General features: G+C 49.4%; 1 long non-coding RNA gene and 2 other non-coding genes across 3 annotated transcripts; 2 read left to right on the forward strand and 1 right to left on the reverse strand.

Moving 5' to 3' along the window:
* Window positions 1–511: 511 nt before the first annotated feature.
* On the forward strand, window positions 512–584 carry TRNAV-CAC (transfer RNA valine (anticodon CAC)). The gene has a single exon. It is a non-coding gene; the product is annotated as a tRNA-Val (tRNA).
* Window positions 585–3,568: 2,984 nt separating this feature from the next.
* LOC147917967 (uncharacterized) lies at window positions 3,569–4,522 on the reverse strand. Its single transcript, XR_015549029.1, has 2 exons — window positions 4,241–4,522; window positions 3,569–3,815 (listed from the first exon to the last, which is right to left on the reverse strand). It is a non-coding gene; the product is annotated as an uncharacterized LOC147917967 (long non-coding RNA).
* A 3,430-nt stretch (window positions 4,523–7,952) lies between these two features.
* Window positions 7,953–8,024, forward strand: TRNAH-GUG (transfer RNA histidin (anticodon GUG)). The gene has a single exon. It is a non-coding gene; the product is annotated as a tRNA-His (tRNA).
* The last annotated feature ends 5,081 nt before the right edge of the window (window positions 8,025–13,105 follow it).

The following is a 13,105-nucleotide window of genomic DNA, read 5'->3' on the forward strand; positions in this document are numbered from 1 at the left end:
GTCCTGGGGATGGGGCAAAAATTCTACCACTGTCCCTCAATTGCTGGCATGACCGTCTTACTCGTACATCGCCTAATCCACACAAAGATTGCATAGCTCTTTGTGGCTGCGAAAAGGGCCACCGAGGCGCGGGTCCGCAGCCCCGGAGGGGCGACGTCCAGACTCCTGGACGGCGGTGGGCGTCTGGGGCTCAGCGCCCAACTCGCCGGCTCCCGCAACTTCCAGGAGCTGGGATCAGCGGGGGCGACTCCTGCACAAGGGCGCTCAGTTCTGGAAGTGGAAACCCTGCGTGTCGTCCGGGATCCCGAAGTCAAACTGTGGGGTCCCAGGGCCCTCCCTTCGGGGGTAGGCGCGGAACCCTGAGCCAGGGCCTCTCCGGAGCTGCAGTCTCCTTGCCTGAGGTCACTGGTGCTTCCCGGGGACTGACTCACTTTAAAAAGTGGGTGTCTAGAATGGTTCTGGCAGGACCTAAGGTCGTCAAGGAGATAGCGTTACCCCTTTGCTACCTCAAGTTTCCGTAGTGTAGTGGTTATCACGTTCGCCTCACACGCGAAAGGTCCCCGGTTCGAAACCGGGCGGGAACAGCTTCCTTTTCCTGACTACCTTCATGTTTGAAAAACAGAAAAAGGAGGCGAGGGGGAGTGGAGGTGCGGGCGCAGCTGCATTTTCGAGTCACAAGAAACCTTGGGAGAACTTCAATTACAACCTGAAAGCCTACTCAGCACTCCTTAGGAAACCGGCCTTGCTTGTCTGCTCTGAGTCAGACTGGAGACCAGGACACAGTCAGTTAGCCCGAGGAGGGCACAGGACTAGGCCTACTTCAGCTTACCTTTAGATCCAGAAATCCCCTCACCTTCTCATCTAGCGCCTAAATCTTCTCTACAGGCTGACAGGCATCATGTCTCTAAAAACCAAGAACTTCTTGCCTGTGAAGCACGCTTGGCCTTCCCCCACCCCAGCACACTTGCGGAATAGGTTGATTTGCCGGACGGAGCAAAAGAAAACGAACAGAAGACTGCACTTGGGGCTCCAGCCAAAGACACGTAGATGGAGTCTCATGCCCCACTGATTGAGCTGGTCTGGGCACGAAAAGGAGCCTGTACACGTGCCGTTATCAGGAGAGCCCCTCGAGCCAGTTCAGAGATCAGGGAGCAGGCGGACTCTGCTCCTCACCCCCTGAGAGCCAAGTCCGCACCTTACTCAGAAGGAAACCGAGGTTCAGAAAGAGAGCATGTCCTTGGCTCTGCCGCACACAGTGCTGAAGCTGGACTAGAACGGAACACAGACCAGTTTCTTCGTGGTCAGGCCTCAGAGCCCAAAGCGTCGCCCAGGCTGGGAGAGGTGAGGGGTGATGAGCTGCGGGGTAAGGGCTGGGAGCCTCGCACAGCTGCATTCAGCTCTGGGCCGCTGGGGATCGCCTCCACTTCTGGCTCTCCGGGTCGGAGAAATCTAACCTTTACTTCCAGAATTTTCACTTGGAGAGGCCAAATTAGAGTCCTTCTGTGATTCCCTGGTGGTCTGGGGCTAGGATTCGGCGCTTTCACTGCCGCTCGAGGATTGATTCTCGATCAGGGATGTCTCTTGGCAACGTCTCCGCGGGTAGGAATCTTCCTCTGGGTCCCCAGAGGTGTAGTGGGCCGTAAGGTCCAGAGGCAGAGGAGAGCCTCTGCGCGGAGGCCAGGCCCCAGGGGCGAAGGCATCTCCCAGGCTGGGAGAGGTGAGATGTGACGGGCAGCCTGCCCTCCTTCTCCCTTCATCTCAGAAATCTAATGTCTCGCTTTCAGAGTTTTCATCTAAAGAGAACTTGGGACCTAAGTTTCAATCGCTCCTTTAAAAAAAGAAAAGGGAAACATTCAAAAAAACGTTGCAAGAATAGTAATATCGTATTTATTCACCCAAATGTACCAGGTAACAACTTCCCACTTTTGCTTTCTCACTGTCTCTCCACATAACATGATTTGCCACATCCTTTGAGAGTAATTGCAGACATCTCAAGATCATTAGTTGGGCCACTGTTGCTCCTTTCCTTTGCGATGTCCCTCAAAACCAGCTGGAGGACTTTTCCTCCAAGGAGAGGGGAGGGCTTTGTCCTCTCTCTGGAAGAGACCCCTCTTGCCCTTTCAGGAACCTGACATCCGTTCCCTTCAGGCTGTAGAGAAGCTTCAGGCCGGAGTTTTATTCCGCTCTCCCCTTCTCCCCGATAGTGCAGGCCAGGCCCGCCCTGCACTTGTAGGAAGAGATTAGGTTGTCATGCCCCCAGCACCGGCTGTCCTCCGGACTCCTCCTGGTTGCTTTGGCCTGCAGCGGGGTATTAGGTCAGTCTGAACTCTGGAACCACCCAGCTCTTCAGGGAGACCCTTCAGGGAAGTGCAGCTGCCCCCTTGGCTCCTGCCAGGCTCTCTGTGCCCTGCTGGGATCTGAAAGGGTTCTGACCCAACAAAAAGGTGAAGGGTCCTTTCCTGTGGTGGGAGGATGAGGGGAGCAGGTGGAAAATGCATCAGAGGGAAGGGGAGAGTTCTCAAGAGCTTTCCAGAATTGTCTGCATCTGGGGCTGTCAGGTAGGTGGCTGCCCTGTGATAGTGGTGCTTAGTCTTGTCTTGACCTGACCTTCACCTGGTCCTGGCTTCAGTCTGAGTCCAAGCAGACAGAGGCATCCTGATTTGTGCTGCATACTGAGCTGTGCCTCTCCCCAAAGTGGGGTAGTGACTGAGCTTCTATTTCCAGGATCCCAGTGGAGTCCAAAGATGCTATTGATGAGGTTTTTTCCTTGCACTTCCTTTCTTGCTGAACCTGTAACTCAGGGGGAAAAAAAAAGGTTTAGCTGTAGATAAATTAGTGGTCTCAGTGCTGAGTACAAGAAAAAAATTCAAGTTGATAATACAGATGAATCTCAAATACTTTTAAACACTTTAAAGAATTTTAATTGGCATATAATGGCATAGAAAATATTTACGTCGTGTCACATTTCTAAAGATGACTCCTCGTATGCATCAGACTGGTTTAATAATTTTGGTCTAAAAAGCACTTTATGTTGTCTTCCAGATTTTCTAATAATGTAGAAAACATTGGTAGCATAGTATTCTAGTTTATTCAAGTCTTGGACTTATTTTCTCTTCAAAATCCTAATGACACTGAAGTGCCTAAATTTCCTATCCCAGTTTTACTGGTCAAGTAAGCAAACTTTAATTCCAACAAATATTTAAATTTATAAAATTTAAAATTCTATGTACAGTAAGTGAAATATGCCATATAGTATCTTCTAAATGGAGATTGTCTCATAATTCTGGAAATCAGAGTGACTCAATTATTCCACTTGCAATTTTTGAGTAAACGTTTTTAGATATCATCTAATATATGATTCCAACATGTATTTCTTTATTATGTGTCAGCTCAATTTGAGAATTTACCATTCTCTTTAAGTTCTCTGACTGATATTAGACTAAGTTAATTAATGTCTGGAGATTTTCTAATTAAGATAGAAATAACAAAACACTGTGTTTATGTTACCAAGCAATGGGCTCACTCTGCTCGCCGTGATCTGAGCCAATGAATCACAACGAGTTAGAGATCGAGAGAGGAAGCCTTTATTTCGATTAGCCAGCACAATCGGAATACGGCAGACTAATGTCCCAAAAAACCATCTTAAAGAATTACAGAATCTTGAGGCAGTTACATAGGGAAAATGGGCAGTAAGGAGAGGGTTTAGAGATGTCGGCATTCAGGCGTGGTGGACTCCATGCCTCACTGTTCTTTTCTTCTGTCAGTGATGATGAATATCCTACAGGTGTTCCTTCTTCCTGGCGGCCTTTTTGTTCCTTGGGAAAATTTGTTAAGATTGTTAAAAACCAAGCTATCAGAGTACCTCAGCAGGGGTATGTGCACAGGGTCAGGGCCAGAAAATCATGAAAGCATGGAGCAATTTATAATGATTACATGCTAGAAGGGTTTTAACTAGGAAAAGGTCATTCAGCGTAACAAGATGGCCTCACTTATGCTCACTGACATTAATATAAAGATACCGCATATTTTTATAGATTATAGAGTGACCACATGTTAACAGGCTAAGAGGAGGTGTGGGTATCCTTAGGGGATGTTGGTGAGCCTTGCCATCATTGTCACTTTAAGAAGCGTAAACACAAGCAATGTCTGCTCCAGGAGGTAAGGAGCTGTCACTGGAGGCCTGCTGTTTTCCTGAGGTGTTTGTTTGTTAAACAAACAAACAGACAGACAGACAAACAACCTGGTTCTTGGTCACGCCTTCTGGATCTAGAGGCATCCATTTTCCCATTCTTTGTTCTGCTTCTCTGGTGGCGCTCACCGCTAGTGCCTGTAGGCCTGGGATGGTGGAAGCCCCTAGGAAGGACACTGCTCTGCCCCTTTTTGATGCCTCTAGATGTGGTTACCACAGGGCAGGGAACTTCGATTTGCTCACGATGCAGCATCTCTCCCAGAGCAGGACCTGGCACCTAGTAAACACCTAGTAAATGCTTGATGATTGAAGGCATTCTGATGTGAGGTCCTGGAAAGCTGAAAAGGAGAAGAGGAAAGTGGGTAAGATTGGGGCCAGCCTAGAGTATGAGAGACAGAGAGAGAGACAGACTGACAGACACAGACACCTATGTGGAGGGAGGGAGAGAGAGAGAGAGAGAGAGAGAGAGAGAGAGAGAGAGAGAGAGAATGTCCAAGAACCAGATTTAGTGTGTAAAACCCAAAGAGGTCTTTTTTGCTCAAGAAATTCAACAGAAGAACCAAGGGAAGGTGAGCCAACAACTCTAAGGGTCCAGGTCTGCACAAGGTGCATTGTCAGGTGCGGGATTCTGTTGTTTTCCATGATTTGTGTCAAATGGGATAATTACTGCTTTCAGAGAGTTTCCAGGCTGGGCACGAGGAGGAGGATCTGAGGCCAACTCCTTGGATTGTGGGCATGAAGCTGAGTGTCCACAGAGAGTAAGGCAGCTAGAGTTCATAGGATAAAGATGCGGTGATGAGAGAGATGGACAGAGAGAGAACCCAGGCATATGGAAAGGGTCTCCCTCAAGTATTCAGCAGATACTGATCAGGGCATGCTTATGAAGAAACTGCCTGAGGCCAAGGGAAGCAACTTCTGAAGAGATCATGGAACAGTGCCCAGTGCACACACAGGACAGGAAATCGTACTTGCTCCCACCAGCCAGACTGGACGACTCATAATTCGTGGGCCATTGGGAAGAACACTCAGGAGGGTCTTGTTTCAGTAGTGGGAATGATCAGCCCCAGACTGACCTACCTAAAACATCATAAAAGCAAGATCCAAAGGGATCAAACTGTTTACAAGCCACTTAACTGTACCCCAGAACAAAACTCAAGAAGATTTATAGGAATACCAAAATAGCAGAGACCCAGGAAGGTAAACTTTCACAGTGTCTGGCATCCAATCAAAGAATGCCAGGCGTGCAAAGAGGCAGGAGAACATGATCCTTAGAGAGAAGAATAATCAGTCAAAACTGAACCAGAACTGACATGATGCTAAAATTAACAGAGAGGACTTTAAAACAGGTATTCCGACTGTGTTACACATGTCCAAGGAGTTAAGTAGAAATGTGGAGCATATACAAATGGACAGAATCAAATGTTAGAGATGGAAACTATAAGATCTGAGATAATAAATTCACCAGATGGAATTAACAGCAGATTAGACATTGCAGAGAAAAAGATTAGGGAACACAAAGCCATGAATAATTGAAAATATACAAAATGAAACTCAAAGTCAAAAAAAATTTTTTAATGAACATATAATCAGTGAATGGTAGGGCAACTTTAAAAGGCCTAGTATATGAGGCCTTTTATTCTTCATCCCCTAGTACCTGAAAAGACTGGGGATGAAGAAATAATTTTAGAAGAAACAATGACAGAAAAATTTCCAATTATAATAAAAATTATAAACCCACTGATCCAAGGAGTCAAATGAACACGATGAATGAGCACAAGAAACATGAAGAAAACTACATCTAGTCACGTTATAATTAAATTGCTCAAATCCATTGAAAAGGAAAAAAATCTCCAAAGCAGCCACAGGAAAATGACACGGTACATTCAGAAAACAAAAACAAAGATCATATCAGATTTCTCATCAGAAGCAGTGCAGAGCAGAGAAGAGGGTGGAGCAATATCTTTAAGTGGCTGAGGGGAAAAAAGTCGACATGGAATTCTATGCCTCCTCCCCCAAAAAGTCTTTCAAAAATGAAGGTAAATAATGACATTTACAGACGTACAAAGGCTGAAAGAATTCATCACTGGCAGATCCACGCTACAAGAAATGTTCAAGGAGCCCTCCAGGAAGAAGGACACTGATACCAGATGGAAATCTGGATGTACACAAAGAGATGAAGGACGACAGAAGTGGTATCTGGACAGGAAAATATGTAAGATTTTTCTTAGTATTTAAGTCTCTTTAAAAACATGAGACAGATTAAACAAAAGTAATAACGATGGATTGTGGGGTTTACAACATATGTAAAGTAAAATGCGGGACAACAATATCATAAAGGCAGGCAGGGGAGAAATGTGAAGAGGTATGATAGCACTTGAAGGCAGACTGTGGTCAGTTGCCAATGTATGCTGTAAGTCTAAAGGAGTTGCTGAAATAACAAAGAGTTATAGGTAATAAGCCAACAAAGGAGAGAAAACGGCATCATAGGGGAACCATGTAAACACCATGATAGAGCAATTGTTCTTCCAGGACTCTACCCTATAGAAATACTAGCACAAGTGGCCAAAGATATGTGTACAGGAGTGCTGACTACAGCATTGTTTGTAACCATAAAGTCATAGAACCAACTCAATTTAAAAAGTATATGGAAAGGGTTAAATAAATACTAGTACAAACCAACGGTGGAAGAAACTCCATTGTTACAAGGAATTCAGAGTAACGATGACGGTTCTACTCTTTCCAGGATTTCCGTATTCCCAGCGACCTGTTTTCCTCCCAAGCTCATCAGCGAGGATCCGTGATGATCTTATGATCTTGGCTTAAGTCCCCCTGTTGTGCACAAGACACAGAGGACAGGAGTGTAGTAGTGGAGGAGGGCTCTCTCCGCCTTTACGTGAGAGGATGTGCAGAGTAGAAACATCCGCAAACACTTTTACGTTCTAAAAAAAAAAAAATGCGCGATCCGTCCCGGCCTGGGCGCGAACCACCCAACTTTCGATTAACAGTCGAGCGCGCTAACCGACTGCGCCACAGGCACAAGCGGAGAGCGGTATCGTCGTCCCGATGGAGGGAAAACAGTCATTCACCGCTAGGCGGAGCCACCCGCCCGTTGCAGAACAGCTGTGCGGGCTCGAGAGCCTCGAAAACCGGAGGGGTGGAGTCGACGCAGCGTGTTCGTCTCGTCTGTAACCCGTGCGTTGGGTGATTCCGAAGGCAGAACGGCGGTCGAGTGGCCTCGCCCGGCCTTGCTCCACACCCGCCTCAGATGCGGGCGCCCGCGATCCCCCGGCCCTGAGCCGAGTGGGACCCAAGGGAATCTGAACGGCCCCGTGGACTCTTGCGCTGGCTCTTCCCGTTTGCTCCGCCCTCACTCGACCAATCGTGCCGCTGGCGCTCCCCTCGCTCCACTTGGCTGCGGTCGGTTGGGGCAGGGAGCCGGAAAGAGGGACAGGAGGGCTCAAAAGGGGCAAATGCAAAGAGGCGGGAAAGAGGAGGGGGAGGCGTGGGCGAAGACGAAGAGACTTCCCAGGAGGCCTGTGCAGAGGCGCGGGCCGGATTTGGGAAGTTGAGAATTTTGTTGTGGTTGTTGTTTTTAAGCTTGTAGCAGAATTGGGGGAGCGGGGAGCGAGACGGAGAGCGGGCATCAAAGACAGATTTATAGACATACCAAGAAATGTCCAAGAAAAACCAGCGCGGTTATCAGCATGATATTACGTCAAAAAGCATAGAGCAAGCAGTGAAGTCGCCACCGGAGCTGTGGCGCGCCGTGATCGTATAGTGGTTAGTACTCTGCGTTGTGGCCGCAGCAACCTCGGTTCGAATCCGAGTCACGGCACCGTTGTCTGTCATGCCTGGCGTTTTGCTTTTACTTTGAATCCCGCCCCGGGCTGCGCCCCTTACCTGGGGGCCAGGGAGCAGACCCTTCCGCCGGCCACCAGGCGCGCGAGGAGGTCAGGAGAAGGGAAGGAAACCCTACAGTGCGCTAACCTGGGGACGGGGACGGGGACCGGGACATTCTCTGCTCCCGTGTCTGAGCAGAAGTAAACTGAAGTAATGGTTTATCTTCAGTGGTACTCCAAAATAGGAGCGTCCTTGATGCCCTAAATGCTCATCAGGAGGCTCACGTGGTACAATTTTTGAAAAATACTCTTTCTGTGTTACTCAGAATCTAAAGCGTCTTAAAGACCAGATAAAATTTTTCATCAGGTAAGTGACACCTCTTCTGTAGACCTGTTTAGCTGGTTAAACCTTGGCTCCTGGGAACCTGCGCTCCGGGGACTTTTTCAATCCTTGGCTATTGTTCTCCTTAGAGCCTTAATGCCTGTCAGCAGCCCCTCGCACACCAAATGGTATCTATCAGGCTCGGACAACCGGAAGAACTCGACGATAACCGCATAAATGATGATAACGGTGACTACATGACCCTCAATCCTGCTGACTCAGCTAGGGGAAACAGCCGACTATATGATTCTTCCGCCTGGCTGCATCCAGGGTGGTAACTGAGAGTAACATTATACTGGTGGTCAGCTCTAGGCTGAGAACGTGACCAAAAGGGGGGAGTTGTTAAAATCAAACACACAAATGGAGATCAGACTTGAGAATTCCCTGAGAAGACAAACCAGTTTAGTCATACAAGCAAAAGTTAATTTAGATTATTTTGAAAAACGAGTGGAACTCAACTAGGGCCAGCTCTTGTTAATGCCTCTGAAAATCATAGACGCAACTTAAACCGTTCCCCGGAATTGATATGAGGTAATCACTTTTAACCAATTCCCTATCACCAGTAAAACTCTAAAGTTATAGCCAATCGCTGTGAAGAATGAACAGCCACTGCCTCCTCACCGTGTGAGCTGCTTTATAAGGATATACCTCTGAGCCTCATTCCATATTCGGTTTGAGCGCTCCCAGTTCCCAAACTGTCTTTTCGTGCACAACAAACTTTTACTTGTGACTATTTCGGTGACCCAGTGGTTTCACTTCTGCTAGTTCTGAACTTTTGGCAGTGCCTCAACATTTTCATCGGCCAGGTTCGGCCCACCACAGAACTCCACTTCATGCTGTTTTTGTCATAGAGTCCCACGGAAGGTCCCCAATTTGCTAAACTGATCTTCCGGTGCCATGTTGCAAATCGGAGGCTGAGGGAGAGCTGACTTTTTCTGCATATGAAAGAAGAGGAGGAAGAGGCAGAGTTATGCAGAGGGGGAAAATAGGCTGGAACCAGAAAACCGATTTTAGCGTCTGGCACCGGACGTCATATTTTGGAGAAAGAGAAGAGACTGATGAGCGTATCCAGGGAAGAAGAACTTCAGTGGAAACAGCGGACACTTAAGGCCATTCTATGACGTTTTCCATTTGTTTTGTGTAATTCTTCTTCCTCATCGTTGTAGAAAAGGCACAGGTGAGCTTGATATGTTTGTTTTGTGTTTTTGGAATGCCCGCTTAAGTAAAAATGCCTACCGTGCTTCAAATATCCATCCGGGAACCTTCTAGACTTCTCTTAGGTTCCACCAGCTGTGCATTAAGAGTAGAATGGGCCCAACGTGGGGACTCTACCTGGGAAAGTGCCATTAAAATTAAGGGGGTGAGAGAGGAATGTGACGCTCTCAACACTAGTTGCTTTCCTTACTGCAGAGGTTTTTGCACATGCTTCACGCTGGATGGATCCTTTCTTCAAATGAGAGCAATTGGGAAAATAAAAAAGTACTCAGTTGCATCCACAGAAATCTTGGGTAGGGAAGTTCAAGTACTACCGAGTTGGCGGACTGGGGATTGCCTCCTCACCGGTACCGGGCTATAGTCGTCCGCTTTGACTACTTTGGCAAGCTGGAGACGGGACTCCACTCACCGTCAGCAGTCACGGGGGACCGCGGTTCCGGAGGAGGTCGGCTTCTCGGTAACTGTAGATTCCGAAACCTCGTAGGATTTTTCTTCTCTTCCCTTTAGTCCCTCCTCCGCCTACGCAATAAGAGAGGCTCCACCGCCTTTCCGTCCTGTCAGGACCCTTTCTGGATCCCTCCACAGAACTGAAGTGGGCACCTGGTTTCCTCTAGGTGTCCCTCCGGGCCTGGTTGTCTCCCAGGACGTAACTCCCGGCGGGCAGGACCAGGGGGAGGCCGGAAAGTTTCGTGCGGGAGTGGAGGTCGGGCACCGCGGGTGGGGCGCCACAATCAAACCGCCTTCTTCGCCGGGCACCGCGCACCTGCTCCTCGGGGATGCCGGGGGAAGCCAAATAAAGTGGACTCTAAAGCTTCTCTGCAGGCTGAACCCAAAGAGGTGTGAAGTTCCAGAAGGAGTGAGAGGAACCTCACGGATCGGAACCAGCCCTCTGCCTGCCTGGCCGGCGCAGACAGGCTCAAACGAGGCTGATTTCGTTGGACAGAACCAAAGAAAAGGCCTACCGACAGAAAACCCTGTGATCTCGAGATGAAAGTCTCAATTGCTAACGTCCAATTGAGCCGGGGGCCGAGAGTTGAATCGGCCCCTGCACCCTGATCAGGACAGTCGTCTGCACGAGCGCAGAGACCAGGAACAGGAGCGACTGTGCACATCGCCCCCGGTTCTCAACCCGGGGCGATTAGGGTCCCCGGTCCCCAGCCCCCAGCCCCCTAGTGTGACACTAGGCCTTGTCTGGAGACATTTTTGATGGCCACGCCTGGGGGAAAGGAGTGAGGGAGAGTTTTCCCGTGCCATCTAATCATCAAAGGCCAGGGATGTCACTAAACATCCTGCAGTCCACGGGCGGAGCCCTCCCGCACAAAAAATGATCCGACCCTACCTATCAACACTGCCGAGGTTGAGAGAACCCGGTGTAGATCAACGTCCCACACCTGACAGACGAGAAAACACGAATTCCTGACTAATTGGATGTGGGGTCTGAGGAAAACTCCGGCGACGGAGAGGACGCCTAGTTTTTTGGCCTGAGCGTAAGGAAGGGCCGAGTCGGCATCCACGAAGGTGGGAAAACTGCGGGTGCAGCAGGTTGCAGCGGGAAGATCCGGAATGCAGCTGAGGGCCGCCTTGAAAGGAGATTTGCTCGAAAGCGTTTTCCCTCCAGTCGTCTGTCTCCTTTCTTGCATCCATCTGAGTCCTTTTGGCGGGTGGAGATGCCGGGGTTTCGGTGCTCGGCCCCTTCTCACCCCGGGCGCCTCCCCTCCCACCTCCTCCCCGCAACCTCGTCCACTCCCCGGTTCCGGCGACCTTCTCTCCACACGTGGGCGCCCTCGCAGAGGCGCGCCTCCTCTCCAGAGGCAGTTCTGAGGTGCCGCCTGGACGAGGCAACTCGCTCCGTGACTGGGACTGGTGGACCAGGCGGGCCTCGGGGTCCCTCGGTGCGTCGCCTGTGGGCTTCTTCTTTTGGAGAAAGGAGAAAGCAGGGAGGGAACGGCTTAGGAAAGAATTCCTGGTAAGACGGGTGACCCCCTCCCAGGGGCCCAAGGCCTCCCAGTGCGCAGAGAAAAATGTCACTCTTGTCAGAAGCAAGGAAAAGAAACGATAGCCGTCAGCTCCCTGGTGGTCTAGTGGCTAGGATTCGGCGCTTTCACCGCCGCGGTGCGGGTTTGATTCCTGGTCAGGGAAACATTTTGCGCGGTCTGTCGTCTGTCCCCACGCACGAATCTTCCTTTCATCTGCTGTCGGGTCGTGTCCTGTGCTCCTCGCACCGAGTCTTCCACTCCCTCCAAGGAAGGGAGGCAATGGCGGGCCCCTTCTCAGGGCACACCGCTCTCGCTCATCTCCACGTCAGCCTTCCGCAGCAGCGGCTTCCCAGGGCTGCTAAGCATCCTGCTCAGGTTTACACAGCCTGCAGAGGGTCAAATCCCCGCGGGGCTGCACCCGAGCCCGCGCTCCTCGCTGCCCCAGCGACACAGATCAGGCTGAGCTCTCTGTAACGGAGACGAGGCCGAGCCGAGCCGGGCTGTTGGTTCGGACCCCGCAAATGGGCGGGCCGGCCGGCTGAGCCTCCCCAACCCAGTTCGCAGGTAAAAATGCTTATGAGGCCTTCGGAAAGAGGTACCTGGAGGCGATACCCGCGAGGGTTGAGGGGAAGGCGGGGGCTGTCCTGTTTGTAAATCAAGCGGCGGCGGAGGGAGCTGATGTTCACTGACCCAACAAAGGCAGCACGTGAAGTATGCGCAAAAGGGAAAACTGTCGCTGCTGCCGTAAGCAGAACGCAGGGGTCAAAATCGGCGCCAGAATGTCAAAACAATGGTACCACAGTCAAATCCCACAACTTCTACGACGGCTGTTGCATTTAAACTGCGTAGACTCCACCAGACCCTGCGCACGTTCTCCCTTTTCCTTTCCACACTCGCTGCGAAGGCCTGTGAAAAGACAAGCCACAGCCTGAGAGAAAATATCTGCAAAGCATATCTGATTAAGGACTTGTATCCAAAATATGCAAAGAACTCTAAAACTCAACAATCAGAAAAATTTAAGAACCCAATTAAAAAATGGGCGAAAGATCTGAACAGACACCTCAGCAAAGAAGACATACAGATATACAGATGTACAGATGACAATTAAGTATAGGAAAAGATGCTCAACATCATATGTCATTAGGGAATTGCAAATGAAAACAACAATGGGATACCACTACACACCTGTTAGAATGGCTAAATCCAAAAAACTAACAATACCAAATGCTGGTGAATTGTGGAGCAATGGAAGCCGTCGTTTGTTGCTTGTGGGAAAGCAAAGTGATACAGCCACTTGGGCAGCGAGTTTGGCAGTTTCTTACAAAGCTAAACATAGTCTTACCACGTGATCCAGCAATCGTGCTCGTAGGTATTTACCGAAATTTGTTGAAAACTTACGTCGATACAGAAATTCGCACACGAATATTTATAACAGCTGTATTCATAATTGCCCCAATCTGTAAGCAACCAAGATATCCTTTAATAGCTGAATGGATTGAACAAA

This window comes from Ceratotherium simum, chromosome 2, assembly GCF_057802395.1.
Source record: "Ceratotherium simum simum isolate JZ-2026a chromosome 2, ASM5780239v1, whole genome shotgun sequence".
In the NCBI taxonomy this organism is placed as follows: domain Eukaryota; kingdom Metazoa; phylum Chordata; class Mammalia; order Perissodactyla; family Rhinocerotidae; genus Ceratotherium; species Ceratotherium simum.